We start from the raw sequence: 19,199 nt of genomic DNA on the forward strand, positions 1-19,199 counted from the left end.
GATTTCTGTATCAAATATGCTCAATTTGCAAATAAAAAAAGGAATTTTTTCTAACTCCCAGCCCTGCAAACACACGTTGAGCTCTTAGCATCAAGCTGGGTTCTTTTCTTTTTGCTAAGTTCATCACCCGTAATAAAGATTCTGCATGCAAATCTTTAGTGACCCACATTGTTCTCAGCCTCATATGTAAAACCCCCATTGCCTTCAGTGGGTTAAAACAACTGTAACTACAGTATAATTCTAGTTATCCAGCTTTCCTTTATCCAAAAATCCTAGTTATCCAAATCTACAACGTGGTCCCCCATGTAGCCCTATGTTAGTTAATAGGGCTTCTGGTTATCCGAACACCCAGTTATGCAGAACGTTTGGATGTCTCCAAGGCAATTCAGATAACAGGAGTTTACTATATTTGGAATTCAGTCATCAGTTTTGTTGATTATACACAGGAAGGACTAGAATCCAACTCCCTCTCTCTAAGCGTGTTGGCTCTGCAGAGTTAATTAGGTGTAAAATGCAATAAAACATATAATTAAAGTCAGAAGACTGAAATTAAGGAACAATTTGTGAAAAATCAATCATGTTAAATATATCTGTTGGTCTAGATAGATGGGAAGTATTAATGTTCCCAATAAAAACTTTGCTAACCAGAAGTTAAGGATTAAATTAAATGATGGATTCTTTCAATCACAAGAAATACCCTGAAGAGAACATGCAAATGTCAAGTTAAGATTCATCTTTATAAACTACACTGAATATTCCAAAGTATGGAAATGCTTGAATTAAAATTATCCAAGTAACCCATTGCACCACATTAGGAACACAAATTCTGAGACAACCTTATCTATTCCTTATACAGCTTCATCTATCTCAGGAATATCTCCAGCCTAAAAAAGCTTTGGGAGAATGTGAACGACAGGGAAATTTTAAAAGCTTGGTATGTCTGAAACTTTGTATGATTTGGTCCAAGCTTTCTAGAAACATTCTTTCCCAGGGTAAGATGTGCGATTGGAACTCTGAGGTGGATTGGTTTCATTCTGATGAGGTCAAGAGGTGATAAAATTAGGTTTTACAAGAGGAAGGTAACTGACCAGAACAATAAGAGGAATTTTCAGTCCTCCAGAACGTCTGCATTTTCAGAAAGTTTTACACAATGTATTAAATGTGTATACCAACAAAATATGGGTTAGCTCAGTGGTTCTCAACCAGGGGGATGTGTACCCCGGGGGCACACTGAGGTTTTCTAGGGGGTACATCAACTCATCTACTTATTTGCCTAGTTTTACAACAGGCTATATAAAAAGCACTAGTTAAGTCAGTACAAACTAAAATTTTGTACCCACAATGACTTGTTTATACTGCTCTGTATACTACACACTGAAATGTAAGCACAATATTTATATTCCAATCGATTTATTTTACAATTATATGGTAAAAAATAAGAAAGTGAGCAATTTTTCAGTAATAGTGTGCTGTGATTCTTTTGTATTTTTATGTCTGATTTTGTAAGCAAGTAGTTTTTAAGTGAAGTGAAAGTTGGGGGTACGCAAGACAAATCAGACTCCTGAAAGAGGTACAGTGGTCTGGAAAAGTTGAGAGCCACCGGGTTAGGTAATATATTATTAAAATGGCTTGGGGACTGATTAGTAGGTAGAAAACAGAATGGGCATTAAAGATACGTATTCTCTGTGACATTTGGTGAGGCAGAGCATCACGGGGTTCTGTATTGGAACAGGGTATTGCCAACTGACCAACAGGAACTGGCCTTGTATTTTTATTAGTAATTCAAAGATACGATATGCAACTGCTATCAAAATACAGAAAATAGTGAAGACTTAGAGGGATGGATTAGGCAAACAAACAGACGCCGAGGTGGAATATGAAATTTAATGTAAAATGATGCCCTTAGGTAGAAATAATGCCCAAAGTAAATACAGTTTTATATGACATCAAATGAATTAATGTGGCAGAGGAAAAGGCGCTGGGTGTACTGGTCGACTCAAACATTACATTTTTGGTTGACTGTGTATTTAGTAGCAAAGAAGGCAACAAAGAGTAGTAGATTATATAAATCCAAGGATATTCTGCTATCATTGATAGCATGTCATTTTACATAGCACTGATTAGATTGTATTTGAAATGCAGTGTCCATTTCTGACCATCAAAGCAGAAGACAGTAAGCATAGGGCAAATAAATTGATAAGTTGAAAGGATGGATTTACCGATGAGACGAGATTGTTTAAAAAAAACATTGGGGATACTTTGTTTTCAGAGAGGACGGGATTGAAGTAGTTATACTCTCAAAAGAGTATAAAATTGAACCTGATGATCTGAGGACACTGAGGAGACCAGAATTAGAGGAAACACAGGTTTAACTGAAGAGGCATTATAGGGAAGCAGAAATTAAAATTGTATTATTTTCATGAGAACAGCAGGAATGAACATCCTACTTAGGTAGTGGAGTCAAATGGTACTAATGTATTTAAGCAAAAATTAGATGACTATATGGAATTTGATAAGTTCTATTTTGAAAGTGATTATGTAAAAATTGCACCTTCCTACTCAACAGATCTGCTCTGTGTGCATTCAGAGTCAGATCTATTTACACAGAACATAAAAATAAGCTTTTACTACTTTTTATTCCGGTTATCCCTGCAGAACCCACACAGTTCAGAAAGGGAGCTGGATTCCATTCCTTCTTGTGCATCATCACCAAAGTCGTTTAGTAAGTTTCAATCAGTTACACCTGTGCTACAGGTTGGACCTTAGGCTACTACAGCAGTGGCCAACCTATGGCTCCGGAGCCACATGAGGCTCTTCAGAAGTTAATATGCGTCTCCTTGTATAGGCACCTACTCTGGGGTTACAGGCGCCAACTTTCCAATGTGCCAGGGGGTGCTCACTGCTCAACCCTTGGCTCTGTCACAGGTCCTGCCCCCTTTCCTTCCCCTCCCCTGAGCCTGCCGTGCCCTCGCTCCTCCCTCTCCCCCGGAGCCTCCTGTATGCCACGAAACAGCTGATCGGGAGGAAGAGGAGGAAGGAGAAGGTGCTGATTGGCAGGGCTGCTGGTGGGTGGGAGACGCTGGGGGGCTGCTGACATATTACTGTGGCTCTTTGGCAATGTACATTGGTAAATTCTGGCTCCTTCTCAGGTTGAGGTTGGCCACCCCTGGGCTATTGGGTAAAATTATATGGCCTGTGGTATGCAAGAGGTCAGAAAAGATTATCATAATGGTTCCTTCTGGCCCTAAAATGCATCGGTGAATCCTGGCACCATTGAAGTCAATGATTTTTGCCACTGACTTCAATGGGGCCAGGATTTCATGCTATGAATCTAGGAAACTCCTTTAAGACATCATACATAGGTGTCACAAGAGGGAAATGACCGAAGACAATGGAGTTGCATAGGTGTAACCAACAGCAGAATTTGGCCTCCAGTACTTTTATTTACTGGTGACAGTTGGGAAATAACCTAAACTTTGTCTAAGCACTTAGGCTGAGTGGGCAGGGCTGATAATTAAAATCCTCCCACAACCACAACCCACCAGTTTATAGATGGGAAAACTGGATTCAGAAAATTGTGATGGTCACAGTCACACACCATCAGAACCAGGATTAGAACTCAAACTGATTTAATTTGCTTCTATTTGTGTCCAAAAATAGCTTCCAATAGCTGAAATTTGAAACCACATTAGAGTATGAGGCTATTCAGATGACTACTTAGATTGTAAGTTATTTGGGGCAGGGACTTTCTGTTTTGCTTTGTGTTTGTACAGCACCTAGTACAATAGGGTCCTGGTCCATGACTGAGGCTCCTAGGCACTAACACAATACAAATAAATTCCCAAATGACAGTACCCTTTATAGTTTCTTCCCTTACTATACATTCTTCACAGAAGCAGAGATTATAAAATGTAACCCTCACCAGTTTTCCCTAACACACAGGAATATGAAAACTGATCCTATATTTATTAACACAATCCCTTCCCTTTTCATCATTCAGTGCTTGAATATTCCAATTGATCTGTGGCAACTGAAAATTAAAATCCTTGGTTATTACTGAAGTTGCTAATGACACATCCTCCAGCATCTCTGAAAATGCTTCATTACCCTTATCTGGAGGTAAATATTTTCTATAAAGACACTTCAATGCCTTAGGTACTTCAATCTAAACTGATTGAACACTTCTGTCATTTTAAAATCTTCGCTATCTGCCGCTTGACGTTTATCACTTCACTGCAAAGTTTCCCGAACCTCAGCAACAGTTGGCTTGGATTCGATTTGCATCATATAAAATAAAACAAAACAAACCACCCCTTCCTATCCAGTCCAAATGCTTCAGAAAGTCAAAGCTTGCTGAATTCTGAGACATCAGACACCAACTGTACCATCCACAAGAAAAGAGAAAAGATTCTATTAAAAGTGATACTTTTCTTATGGGAAATTGTCAATTACAATGTATGCTTTTTCGTAGTTTCTGCTTTGAAACGGCGGTACAGTAGGCCAATGCACACTAGGAAATTTTAGTGCATGAAGCAAGGTCCACACGGACATGTGCATTGCATGCTAGTGCACTGTAGATTTACATTCCAGCTTGCCACACACTAACTGCACGTCTAGATAAGCCCTTAGCTCAAAAGAAAGTCCAATCACACTGAATATTTGTGTAAAAAGCTGCCCTCTCCCAATTGGAAAGCCACATATAGGATGAAATTCACCCCTCTGTAAAGAGCTCCACATAAGACATATGCACCACTTAAGTCCTCAAAAAAACGTCTTACACGATGGTGCATGGGCCTCTGCTTGGCCTTCTGCTCCCAGTGAACAGGGTGCATGTTAGGCTTTCAAATGCCACTTAGACGCCACTTAAGCCTACAGAGCATCTTGTCAGGACCCATAATGTGGGGGGTGTTACTTAGTGGTCAGAGCCTAGAATAGAGAGTCAGGGTTAGAAGCCACACCAGGGATCACAGCTGGAGTCACAGTTAGAAATCATGCCCAGGGTAAAGCTAGGGGTCAGTAAATGGAGTCAGGGCCAGGAAGCAGAAACCAGGAACAAGGGATTTTAACAGGAATAAGGAGCAGGAACCAGGGGACGAGGCAGAAACTTGGTCTCCGGGGTCTGGCCAGCACCAAGCCTAGCAAATAGTTGCTCAGACAAAAGGTGTGGCAGGAACAAGAAGCTTTACACTAGGAGGTATCCAATTAGCTGTCTACTGCTAGTCAGCTGATCCCGCTGTGCCAGTGAGTGCATCCTCTGTTTGCGGGGCGTCAGCTGCAGTTTCTTTGTCTAGCCTTGCAGGGCAGTGGCAGGGCGCAGAGGGTAAGGCTCTCACTGGGCCAGCTTTGGGGACTTGCGACACAGGACACTGCTACCAAATCAGGCCCAGTCTTGAAAGTGAGGTTGACTACACTCTCTGGTGGTGGGAGCATCCCAAAGTGGTGGCCAAAGCAGTCTCTAGGTTGCAAGGTTTTGTCACAACGCTCTTTTCCCAAGCACAGAAAAAGTACTCGGACCTTCCCAAACGCATTATGATAGGGAAGGGGATGGTGGGCATGGAAAATGCTTCTCTTGACAAAAATGAGTGCATTTTCATGCTGTGTAAAGCTCAGTCTGTGAATTTCTCTTGCTTTCTGGGTCATCTCCGGTTTAAACGAAGCATCTCCTACTCAGTATTAAATATTTAGTACTGTCATCTCCATTTTCTAAATCCTCAGCCAAAAAAAAAGCATTACCATGGAACATGTTTATAGTGGTTTTGGACTTTCACTTCCATTCACTGCATTTCAGCTCCACTTATAGGCACCGACTGAGCAGTCCACACCTATTCAACAATGACCTTTAGCACATGTTTAATTTTGGGCAGGTTGGAATCCCATTGACTACAATGGGATTTAAGCATAATGTTTAAAATTAAGGTGGAGATGACAGCGTAGTCTCAAAAAGATTACAGATTACTCTGCATGGACTCGTGTATGGCATCATGGAATAAAACAGATGGGGGTTTGCTTTTATAGTCAGAGTCAATGAACACTAGCTGGCCAGTTTCACGCAGGCCAAAGTAAGTCTTGAGGAGAAACTTAAACGTGGAGAGGGTAGAAGCCTAAGGATCAATTTAGGAAAAGTGTTCCTTATGCAGAGGGTGGCATGGAAGAAGCATGAAAACATTTGTGGGAGAAGCCGACAGGGTAACAAGGCTAGAAGCATTGAGGGGTCAAGGGATGCAGTGATAAAACACAAGGTCAGCTAAGTGGGAGAACTGAGCTTTGGAAGGCTCTGAAAGACAGCACAAGAAGCTTGAACTGGATGTTATGGAGAAGGGGGAGCCAGTGGAAGGATTCAAAGGGGAAGGCAGATCTTAGGAGTAGAGTTTTGAATAGACAGAAGACAAGCGATATGGGTGTCAAGGAGCCAGACAGGAGGAGGTTGAAGTAGTCAAATCAGTAGATGATGAGGGATCAAAACAGACAGACAGAAAAGTTGCTATCTTGGAGATGGCGTGGGGGAAGAAGTGGTAGGACTTGCATACAGCCTGGATGTTAAAAGGTGAGAGTGAGGGAGGATCAAAGGTTACAGGCTTAGGTAACAGGGAAAGAGGTGGCATTTCATCCAGCAACAGAGAATGTCCATGTAACTTCTTCTGCAGAGGCTAGTGACTGGAGGAGAGTAGGAATTGCATAAATCAGACAAAATTGCCACTATATCAGGCATTGAACAGGAAAGACTAAATTTTACCTTCATTTCACGCATGGAATTCCCACTAATATCAAAAGGATACAGTCCTGATCTGGGTTACAGCAAGTTTACACCATATAATTCTATTTTCCATTGAGCCACTGTTGATACATACCTGTGTGAGATCAGGACCCAGGTCAAAGACAATAAAGAAGTTGTTCCTGAAGATGTTGCTCCTGAGGGCTCAGAAAAGCTGCAAAGAGATATAGATGTGACAGGTTTGGTCACAGAGACCCCCTTGAGGTCCCCCCCTTGAGACTGTCACCTGACGTGCTGAAATTACCTCTGAACCTGTTTTCCCTGCCAGCTTGGGACTCCAGAACCCTGTCTTGTTGAGCCAGACATGTCCCCCTGCTGCAGCACAGACCCAGGGTCTGGGCCACACCCTCAAAGCTGCAGACTAAACTGAAAACAGCTCAGCAGGTTTACCTGTCTCCAGCACCCAGACACCCAGGTCCCAATGGGATCCAAACCCCAACTAAATCCGGTTTACTCTGTATAAAACTTGTACAGGGTAAACTCATAAATTGTCTGTCCTCTATAACACTGATAGAGAGATATACACAGCTATTTGCGCCCCCAGGTATTAATCACTTACTCTGGGTTAATTAATAAACAAAAGTGATTTTATTAAGTATAAAAAGTAGGATTTAAGTGGTTTCAAGTAATAACAGACAGAACAAAGTAAGTCACCAAGCAAAATACAGCAAAAACACGCACGTCTAAGCCTAATACATTAAGAAACTGATTACAGGTAACATCTCACCCTCAGACATGTTCCAATAAACTTCTACCCTTAGAACCAATAAACTTCTACCCTTAGAACCAACTTCCCACCCCTCGTATACCCACGAGAGCATGGCTGACAACAGTCTAGGAGATTCGAGGAAAATGTAGTTCTCAGAAAGTCTGGAAGGTTCCATAAGATTCTACAAAGCTTCAGAGCATTCTAGGAGTGAAAAATGAATCCACATATGGAATACCTGAAACATTTCATTTCAAACATTCTATTTTCCCTTTTGTTGCTAACAACAAAAACAGCACCCCAAGCCTGGCATCCCGGCAAGCCTGGCATCCCAAGCAGCCGCCTCGGTTGCCTGCCCCTAAATCAGACCCTGCAGAAGTGGTGCTACATTCAGACCTTTGCACCAAAAAGGAGATGACCTTGGTCTGCTCTTTTTACAAAGTAGCAGAAGGAGCAGATGTGTATAATCCATATTTATTGAAGAATAGTCTGAACTGTTGATGCCAACTTACAGCAGCGTGTAAACAGCCCTGAAGAAGTAACTTCTGGTGAAGCTCTTAAGAGGGTAGTTGTTTAGAAAGCAACCAGAGTCCCTATTAACAGTCTGGTCAGTCGGCTCGCTCTACATCTGCTCAGACTTCTGGATACATCTAGTTCAGGTGTTAAGGCTCTGAGTGTGCCTGAATATAATTATTAACGTAGTCACTCCCATATTAAGATCACCTCATTAGCATAGTCACTCAGATTTGTTCCCTGTTCTTACAGATCTCAGTTAATGTCTCCTGGCCGGAAAAAAAATCTTCACGAGGACATTTAGAGAAGTAAAATAAAGCTCTCATGAAAGTGCAGACCCACCGAGAATATGACACTGTCTCATTCTCGTACTTCATGCACCGATGGGTTCACACTATCTGGAATGATCCTAGTCTGGGCTGAATAAGGGAAAAGGCAAGTTCACCTATAGCATGGAATACCGATAGACAGTATCTGTGGGATGTTGGGAAATGTTATGGTAATGGAGGAAGGTGTTCAAGGGTTTGAAAAGAAAGATAGCAGCATATTTTGGGGCCATTTTGTGACACTGCAAAGCAATTTTTTACTGAGCCAAATTCTGCTGTCACTTAAATGAGGGTAGAATTTAGCATGCTCTGACTCTTCCTCTCATTTTCAAGGTCTCAGTGAGAGAGACCAAACACCCTGTTTTCTTGATGCATGCAGTTTTGCAAGTCGGTTAAACAAGATGTGGGCCTGGATCCAACAGAGCACTTCAGCAAGTGGGCTTAAAGTTAAATAAATGCTTAAGTGCTTTGCTCAATTCTTGGGGCACATTGGGCAAAGAGGTGGTTCTTGCAACTGTTTCTGAAAGAGGCCAGGCTCATGCTTAATGGCATTTCCAGTAGCACAGACTGGCTACCAAGAAAGCTCATCTAATGACTTAAGTAAGGGATTCTAATGACTTAAGTAAGGGATCCTACAATGGAAGAATAACTTTCAAATCAGTTTTATGCCCTTTTACTCTTAGTTTTTGGGACATAAACCCACAACGGCCTAATTATTTAAACAGGTTTTACAGAGCCTCATTGAGATGTTTTATTATAAGGGTAGCCTTGCCTCAAAATGATGGGCCTGATTCTCCTCTCACTTCAATTAGAATCAGGATCAAATCCATTGAAGTCAATGGAGTTACACCGGTGTAAAACTGGCATGAGGAAAATCTGGCCAATGCAGTTCTGCTGCCAGTGAATCTTGATGACAAAAGCTTTTTCCATATGTAAGGTCTTAGAACATAACATGAGAATGGCCATATCGGGTTAGACCAAAGGTCCATCTAGCCCAGAATCTTGTCTTCCGACAGTGGACAGTGCCAGGTGCCCCAGAGGGAATGAACAGAACACGTAATCAGCAAGTGATTTATCCCCTGTCGCCCATTCTCAACTTCTGGCAAACAGAGGCTAGGGATAATACTTTAACTATGTGAATGAAATGTACCTCAAATCTTTTGAAATTCCGTTCTCCATTATTTTTGTTTTCCTTCATGACCCATTCTAAGAGAAGTGTCAGGAATTTGGGTCTTGGGTCAAATATAGATGAAAGCTCGTAACTATTCATTTTGGGACATACAGTGTCATGCATTTGCACTTGGTAGTTTAAGATCACAGAGCTTTAAACCATATTAACAATGAGATTTAAATAGTCTCATAGACTTTAAGGCCAGAAGGGACCATCATGATCATCCAGTCTGACCTCCTGCACATTGCAGGCCACAGAACCTCACCCACCCACTCCTGTAATAGAACCTTAACTTCTGGCTGAGTTACTGAAGTTCTCAAATCATGATTTAAAGACTTCAAGCTACAGAGACTCCACCATTTACACTAGTTTAACCTGCAAGTGACCCATGCCACAGGCTGCAGAGGAAGGCGAAAACTCCCCAGGTCTCTGCCAATCTGACCCAGAGGAAAATTTCTTCCCAACCCCAAATATGCTGATATTTAGATCCTCAGCATGTGGACAAGGCCCACCACCTCCCTGTCTAGTGTTCCAGTCACTTCTTTCAATTTTTTTGCTATTGTTCACCTACTGACATGTAACACTAATCAGCCTTCATCAGATCCTTTGCTGACCCTAAACTAGATTTAAAAAAAACAACAGCTCTTTACGAGCAATACAGCACTTACATTTTAATTAAGCACATGTAAATGAAAATCTAGAAGATAAAAATAAATCAAGTCTCCTTATCTGTAGATTTCTATATGCAGACTATCCAAAGGATCAAGGGATAATTAAAGGGTCGGTCCTTTTTGAGTCTCTGGGAGAAATAAATCTCTTCATTCCCTGCTCTGGGAAATAACACAAATTTAGCAAGCTCTATTTTAAGCGTACATCTTAGAGACACCAGGCAAACCAATCCTATTGGCATGGATTTTCACTGGTGTAAGTGATTAAACTTTAACCTGGAATTTAGTAAACCATTTATTTGATATATGAAAAATCACAGAATCCAGCTCGCTCTCCCTGAGTTGGGCTGGCTCTGGAAGGTGAACAGGTGTGAAAAGGTGTAAAAAATGTACTTTAGTCACTAAAGTGAGGAGATGTGCCTCTGAACACACATGGGGAGCAGCAGGTCTGTTTGGTAACAAGATGCTATTTTTACATAGTCACTTGTCAGAACAGAATCATGCTTTAAAAATCTAGAAAAACTCAAGTATTACAAAATTATGAAATCAATTAGAGATATTAACTCACATCCAATACCATGCCTAGGTCATAAGAAAATTGTCCTCAGAGCAATGAGTTTATTAACTGACAGAAAACTCTGTGCCATGATTTGTAATTTCAAACGTATTACACATTGTAGAACGTTTGGAATGATGTGAAGATTTCGGTATTTTCGATCAGCAGTTCTTCAATGGTTGAATCACAGGTTTTAAAGGGTAAAGAGACAGTGCAAAATATCCCCATCTGTGAATTAAGAGTTGCATGCATTCCTGACTGTATGAGAGGATGGGCAGTTATAAGAATCTGAAATAAAACAGGCAGCCTACTACAAAAGCCACTCGATTTACCTTTCCGAAGGAAGCTCAGTTAGAAAATTTACCTTTCAATCATGTTTAGCAAAGCAAGAATGGGATTCTATTATACCAAGATTTAAGGCCCAAACCCAGGCAGTGATAATTAGCCAAAAGGTTAATCCCTGGATGAGGTCATTCAAAGATAGGGTAGTTGGACTACTGGCTTTTATCAGAAGTTGAAACTGTATACCGACTAGACAGTGCATGGGAGATTAAACAAGTATAATCAAACGAGTCAAAGAAGTTACATAGGCAGCTGAGATACTGCAGTATAGAGAGGTCAGTTTGCTGAGATAATACAGATTTCCTTTTAAATAAAAAACCCCTCAAAGATTTGGGATTAGATTTTGCTTCTTATCACAAATATATCTCGTGATTCTCTGTCCATTGATCACTACTGATTCTGTGTGACTACCCTGATGTTATTGTCAAATTTAAAAGTGAACAAAGAATTCTTTTTTTAATATTTTGCAGTATAAAATTTTTATTTTTTATTTTTAAAAAGAGATTTTGAAACAACATATAGAACTGCATTGGGGCAAATAATGAATACTCATGAGGCAGGAATACAAACGGGTCAAAACACATAGGTATATGCATTGGGCCAAACAGTTAATATATGCAGAATTGTGTTGTTTTTATTAGTGCACAGAGTGGCATTAATTTCACATTTAACATAAATCAGAGTGGGGAAAAAAGTGTTCCCTCTTTCAGATCACCAGAAAACAAATCAATAGTTATTTATACGGCTTTCTGCCAGCTGATCCCTTAAACCAACAAATACTCAAGGTAGGACATTATAGTACTACATATAGAGAGCACCATATTCTGTTTGAGGAAGCTGCATGCTTTACAGTTGCTGTAAAACTTGCAATTTTGGTTTTTTAATTACCTTATAGACTGTTAGGTTTTATAAATCCCCAAAAGCAAACATCCCAGTTAAGACTTTACGTACCTCTAACCATTAAGAATCATAAATGCAACAAATATGAAGTGCTTCATGTCAAGAAGAAATAAAAACAAAATGTTTACACCCTTTATAATAGAAACTGGTTGCTGGATTATTACAGAGAACAGTCTGGGTTGGTATAACACTAATAGTAAATATCAAAACACTCTAACCTGTTTTGTCTTTCATGTGTGGCTCTCTAAGCTTTTCAAAAACCTTGACTAATTACGCTTTGAAGAACACTTGTGAAGTATTGTAATTCATTTTACAGATGGGCAAACTGAGGCACAAAGTAGTTAAGTGGCTTGACCAAAATCAAACACTGATTTAGTGGCAGAGGGAGAAAAAGAACCTGAGAGTCCTAAATCCCACACCTCTGCTAACCAGCAGACTATACTCCTTCCCCCACGGGGCAAAATAGGTGGCATGGCAAAAGGGAGAAAGTCAAATCCAATTTTTATTAAGAGACTCCACTGCAAACTCTTTAAAAAGAGCTTGTCTTTTTAATGCAGTTTGTTTAGTCAGTATCTCTCCACTGATTGAAAAGAAAAGCTATCTTTCCCTAATCACATTGTAATTTTTCATGTAGCAAACACATATTCCTGTAGAGCAGTAACCAACCAAAGCTTTCCCTTTGTTTATACCCTTCTGCTTGCTGTTAGGGTAAGTGGAGCCTGGCTGAGTACATTTCATTATCCAAAGCCTTGTTCTGATTGACTGATGGTGCATGGCTGTAACATTACCAGGAAAACTCTAACACCCAATGGTGTATAATGGGGACGTCATCACAAAAAATACAAATCGCCATCCCTAGGTCCATTATTTTATATCATTTGAAAGGAAATAGGATGGAGACCTTTCTTGTATGTTTCTCATAATATCATTTTAACCCATTTTCCAGCATTTTCTGTTTTATTAAACTACTATGCCCCTGACATTCAAGAAATTGAACCAGGAACCTTAATGCAGGGACAATAACTCTATTTATACAGTGCCGAGCACAAATGGGCCCTGACGTTGCTAAGGCCTCTAGATGCTATTGCAATATATATTCCTGGGGGTATTCTGCTACAAAAAAATAAAAATTATGCACCCAAACATTTAAAATTCTGCAAATTTTATTTGTCAAAATAACACTACATAATAATGGCAGTTTCATTTATTTTGATAATTTATTTGAAAATACCTTTCAGCAAGTATGTCTGTAACAATACAGACACACACTAAAATTCCCCCAGGAATAGAGAGTTAAAGAAACCACCATGACAACCCAGTTCCTGTTTCCTCTGCCCCCCCCCCATCTTCTCCCCCCACCCTAATTCCAGCCAGGGGGGCCAGACACCCACAACCCCTCCCTGCGAGAGCCGAGCTGCAGGTACCCCCTCGGCCCAGATACCTGCGGCCCCTCCCGCCCCAGAGCCCAGCTGCGGGGCTCCCGCTTGCCCAGATACCCGCATCCCCACCCCGCCAGAACTCAGCTATGCCCTGCCCCCCCCCCCAGCCCAGACCCTCTCCTCCCTGAGCCCAGGGATCCAGAGAGAGAAACAGCCTGATGCTCGGTCCCACGCTTGCACAGAGTTTCCTGTGCGCTGCTCTCTCCTTCCCTCAGGGCATGCGGGGAACTGCAGCTGACAGGAACCCTCTAGCTCCCTCCCCTTCTCCCGGGAGGTGTCTTCTGTGTGTGAGCTGGGCTCTGCCAGATTCAGTGGCCCCTAGTAGCAGCCAGGAACACTGCAGCCCATTTCTGTGGGGGAAAGGAAATTCTGCATGCACATTAATTTCTGCAAAATTCTGCATTGTGCAGTGGCGCAGAATTCCCCTGGGAGTAAATATAGCTGTTATATAAGAACAACAATGGGGCTTAAAACAAGTTGAAAAGGGCCAGAAAAGGCAGCTGCAGAGATAAGTTGCAAATATGCTTGAAAAAGGATCCCACAAAAATGTCCCCTTATTAGCCTGTGCTGTATTGGGGCAGAGATGTGGGCCTGAGGAATCGATTTCTTTTCCCATTTAAACACAAAGGGTGATAGCCTGACTCCACTGATGTCAGTGAAGCCCGAGTTTCACCCAAACACTGTCTCAAAAGCAGAACTGAGAAGTGAGGCAACACCACCTGGAAAACAACCCAAAACAACCGCCTATTCAGGGCACTTTGCTGGAAATGGCTACCACCACCAAACAGCACCATCGCATACGTGAAGAACAAGAGCACATGTTGCAAGGGAAATCCAGGCAACATGGTCCAGTGGGACATCTTTTTTTAAAAACACCAACTACCTGACATTCGATGCATTCATAGGCAAAACACTGGCTCTTCAGAATCAGTGTGAAGCCCCCTTTGGCAGGGAAAATCTAGTCATGTCCAGAAATGGGGTGATTCCACTGGAAGTGGGGAGATCACCCAATCTTCCCTTCCTTCTGATGGTGGAGTATTAGAAAGAGGCTCTTGCAAGTCTTCCCTCCCTACCTCCTCACCCCAGAGCTCTCTCCAGCACATCATGAGAGGGCTGGACTTCTAGGAATAGAGGTAGAAAAGGGAAAAAAGCACTTTAAAACTACCACTCATCTTTCACACAAGCCTTTCCTTGCTGCCTCCCCCTTCTCATCCGCCCCCTAAATTTGCCCTTTTCAATCAAGAAACTCAATTCAGAGCCTTAATACAGCTCCTAGTTCAGCTTCCCACATAAGACTACACTTAAGAGCCCAACAGATTGTCTAGTGGGGGGCCTGGGCTGGAAAGCACCAGTTTGTCTTTTGAAGTAAAGTGCTAGCAAGCAGGACTTCAAACAGAAATGGCTCTTCCCCACGCATCTCGGCTGCAGCACTGAGGGGAATTGACAGGAGAGCTCTATAGGGTCTCCTTACTGGAAGATGAACTGCAGGTTACATCTAGTCTCATTCCAAGTTTAGTTTCTTGTTTGAAAAGGGCAGGTTTAGGTGGATGAGTGTGGGGAGAAAGGAACAGACAGGAATGGAGGGAGAGGACTTGGTTTGCGTGTCCCAGTTTTTCGTTGCCTTTTCCCTCCTTCTCCAACTTTATTCCACAAGCCCAGCTGCCCTTTCTAGCCATGATGGTGCAAGACAAACAGGCAAGGCTGGAGTCAAAGGGTGGGACGGTGCAGGGCTCTTTATGGGGAGACGTTTCTATCAACCCCTTAAGGAACCTCATGTAATTTATGGGCTGAGGTTCACAAGTGCGGCAAACCCCAAATCCATGCCTGCCTTGAATGGGTTCAGTGCAAATGTTTTGCACAGCTCTACCATGAACTGATCAACTAAATCTGGGTGCCAGTTATGGATTCCCACAAACAAAGCACAGATGTATTTCTATAGCAAGATCCATTTTATTTCAGATTAAAGAAAACAACGATAAAAGAAAGAAAGAACAAATATGAAATCAACTGGAGAGAGACAGAGACTTACTCTGTAACACTGTATATCTGAAATTAAATACAAAATGGCAGCTGCTTTATAGCAGACTTTGCAGTAGGCACTGACAAGGACAGGGTAGAAAGGAGACACTCCTCTATGTTTAAAGGAGCAGTAAACAGAAAACAGAATGACACCACTTTTCATTTGCATAACTCCATAAATCAAAGTATCCAGCTGGAACACCAATGATGACAAAATTAAAATTTTACTTGCAGGCCCACTGAGCTCTCTATTGGGCATACAATAGTTTATTACTAAATGCCACCTGTCAAAAATTTTACACACAATTGCCCCTTTTCCACAGGCCAGATGAATACATCTTTTTGAAAATGTAACCCTAAAATGAAGAGCCTGTGGGTTACAGAAAAGATTTTTTTTAAAAGCACATTGGAGACATGGGTTTTGTACTGTACCTTCAACTTCCTTCCTATCGCTCCAGAAGTTTCTGTACAATAGCTGAGATATATGCATCTTAAGTTTGAACACACTGTCAGATCATACCTTGTTCCAGAAGGGTGAAATTCACCCCAAAACTGCATTGGCTTGTAAGGCCCCAATTCAGGAAACAAAATACTTGAGCACATGCTTAACTTTAAGCAAGTGACTTGCCCCAATGAATTCAATGGGCCTATTCACATGCTTAAAATGAAGCATGGGTTTAAGTAATTTGCTGAGTCAGAAAGGAGGAGCTAAAGTAAGATGGAGGGGTCCATGCAGCCTTTTTGGGAGGTATTTCATCTTAAATTGGCACAGAGGGACAGCTAATATTTAAAATGGTTTTGATAAATCACTCATTTTCACTGCAGACAGCCCGGACACACAGCTCTAATTTTAACCCATGGAGCCTCAGAAACAGCATTTACTGTTCTTAACAAAACAAGATTCATTTACAGCAAGTCATACCAGCCAATATCTTTTTTACACTCAGTTATTTTATTTTAAATCATTCTGATTTCACTGCAAATGGGCTGGGGAAGGAATTTCCTGAGGCAACAGAAGCTCACTGGAAGCAGGCAAGCACAGCTGGCTGAACCTGCCACCCATTGCTTGCACACCACCCTTAGGAGTGGTATACAGGGTCCCTCTGTGCTTATCCCTCATCCCTTTTTGTTATTCCTGTGCTCCTGCAACACTGCTGATGCAAATTCTCCCAATATTGAGAAACATCTGATAATTGCATTGCAACGTATAGTGGAAAACTAAGAATCATGTTATCAGGATTTTATTAGTGTTCTGCCACTGACATCCAATTGATTGCTTTGGCCAGGAACACACAAGTATCAAGTTGACATCAAATACACCTGTAGTCTGTCCTAGAGCTATAGATTTGAGAATACCAGAAACATTTAACTGCCATCAACAAGCTTAATTTATAGGATATCAGAGTGGGGGAAAATAGTTAGCAGAGGAAACCAACCTTCTTTTATGGTAAAATTACTTTATTTTCTTAATTCAAAGAGGCACCATCAATTTGAAAGTCACATTTCAGCCTGAACATTGTCTACCTTCTATAATTCCAAGCAACACATAAAATGGCTCTAACTGAAAAGGTAGCAAAAATCAGCATTTTAACATGCCTCCCCCCATTTGTTCACTTGACAGCACTCCATGCATTGTCAAAATCACTGTTCTCTTGAATGGCCAGTTATTTAGAATCTAATCCTGCAACTTTCTCTACACACATGCAGAGACTAACCTGAACAGATACATTAGCAGGATCAGGACCCGAGTCGGTTTCTCCCTTGCATCCACAAGGAAACAGAAAAACTTTTATAAAGGACATTTCTTTTAATTGAACAACAACTGGTTATTTAACAGAAGCTTAAAATTAGTTATTTAAAAGAACACAGATTTTTTTTAAAAAAATTCTATTTATAAGAACATGTTGGCAGTGTCCCTTTAAAAAATAAATTTCCGATGAAGCACTCACTGACGTTAAAGGGAAGTACTTGCTCCTCTCTCAATGTACCCCTACCTAAATCTAGTCTAAATTTATATTTTTATACTGTATCATCATGGTACCCTATAAGCATGTGCGTGGGGAAAGAAGGGGGGAAACAAAACATTCTCTCCTCTTTCTCTCCCAGCCCCCCTCCAAACACTACAGGCATAGTACCAATAGAATTGCTGTGGATTCACATCAGGATAAATGAGAGCCTACCCCTTAAAAGGGTATGGGCCTAATGCTCATGCCAGGTGTGTGACTCCTCTGAAGTTAGTAGAGTCACATCAGTGCAAATGAGAAGACTTAATACTTTTATCTGGACATGCGGAAAGCTGAGCGTGTAAAACCCTGCAGACGGAGAGGAGAAGCTAGCTTCTCGCATAGCCTTTAACTTCTAACAGAGCCTTGTGGTCCGTAATATTTAAAATGTTTCTACTAAGACATCAACGAATGTCAGTTTTTAATGGTCTTTTGAAGTCAGCCACTAGCAAATGGTGCTGAGGTACTGCCAGAATATCGACACCCTTTGGCTTTTCAAAGCCAGTCAGATTTAAGGATTCCTTCTAGACTTTTATCCTAGGAAATATATATCTAAAGCATCAGGAGGTTACTAGCACTGTATGGAAACAGGAGCTGTATCCCCAAAGGAACATTAGACAGATAGAAAGTGAGATCACCAGTTAGCTGTATACATGAGAACTGCCAACTAACATCTCACTTACTGTTGGCACAATATTCAAAGTATGAAGAAAAATACAAGAGGATGAAGTGTTATAAGGCTGAAGCGCATTCTGAGGGGAGTAGAGATGAAAGGTGGAGAACGCTTATAATGCTCCAAGACAAGCCAGGGTAGCTGGGTTTGGGAGCAGATCACAGGGGGAAGCTGGAAAACCAAGGGAACCTTTTTACTTCCTGAAAGGCAGGCTGGAGCTGGGGAGCAGAGGGGGCGGTGAAGAGGGGGGAAAGCTGGGAAGAGGCTGTATTTGCAGCACTGGTCTGAAGGAGCAGAACACAGGGGATACGGGAGAGCAAGGGGGACTCCTGTAATGCTGCAGAGCAGAGAAAATATGGGAGAGCAGGGAGCTCACTCAAGGCTGCAGAGTTCTGCTTTAAGTTGGGGTTGGGGTGCTGGGGCGGGCAGGCAGAGGGGACAGCAAGGATACTCAGTCTAGCCCAGGGAAGCGGGGAGAGTGGAGCAGAGCGGGGGGGGGGGGGGCGTCGCTGAAGCAGGAGGGGACACCGCACAGCCGGTCTCAGCAGCCCTTGCCGTGAGCTGCTCATCACACTTGCCTTCCTTCAGGTTTATTCACCCCTTTCAATCTTTCCTTTCCGCCCTCCCCCACGATGAACTGGTAAGAAACTTCAGTCGCTGCTGGGTAAGATGGCCGCACAGCACCCTCTACTTTCCTCCTGCCACCTTTGGGTTAACCCGGCTGCTGCCCCCCCCCGCTACATGCCCCCCAACTTACCCCGGCGCGGACCTCCTGCAACCCCAACAACTACAGCACCGGGAGCGCTGGCCACACTCAGCGGGCGCAGGGCGCGGGCACCCCCCGGGCAGGGATGCGATGGTTCCGGGAGCCCCCTTCCCCTCCTCTCCGAGGCCACGTGTATGCAGCCTGGGCAGGAGCGTCTTAAAGAGGCAAAGCACCTTAGAGCTGGGACGCTCCTCTAATATTTCAGCACGGGCCCGATTCTCCATCACCCCCCCCACACACACACCCCGCGCGCCTTGTCTGCTCAGTCACCCGACTGCACAAGGGCGAACCAGGCCCAGCGCCTCCGGGCTAAAAGATGCACTCTCAGATCTACCCGGGGTAGGG

The 19,199-nt window shown here is 42.3% G+C and overlaps 1 protein-coding gene across 6 annotated transcripts in view; it reads right to left on the reverse strand.

Annotated features, from left to right (window-relative positions):
* The window catches only part of TSPAN11 (tetraspanin 11), a 189,861-nt gene extending 170,890 nt beyond the window's left edge, over positions 1–18,971 (reverse strand). For 5 of the 6 annotated variants that reach the window (XM_073314474.1, XM_073314493.1, XM_078849118.1 and 2 more), the window contains exons 1-2: positions 18,846–18,971; positions 6,849–6,926 (exon numbers count right to left, since the gene is read on the reverse strand). The gene's annotated coding sequence lies outside the window, so the exon portion shown is untranslated. The remainder of the gene's footprint in view (positions 1–6,848; positions 6,927–18,845) is intronic. The other variant, XM_078849111.1, reaches the window with a different exon arrangement.
* Positions 18,972–19,199: the final 228 nt, after the last annotated feature.

Source organism: Lepidochelys kempii, chromosome 1 (assembly GCF_965140285.1).
Source record: "Lepidochelys kempii isolate rLepKem1 chromosome 1, rLepKem1.hap1, whole genome shotgun sequence".
Classification (NCBI taxonomy): Eukaryota; Metazoa; Chordata; order Testudines; family Cheloniidae; genus Lepidochelys; species Lepidochelys kempii.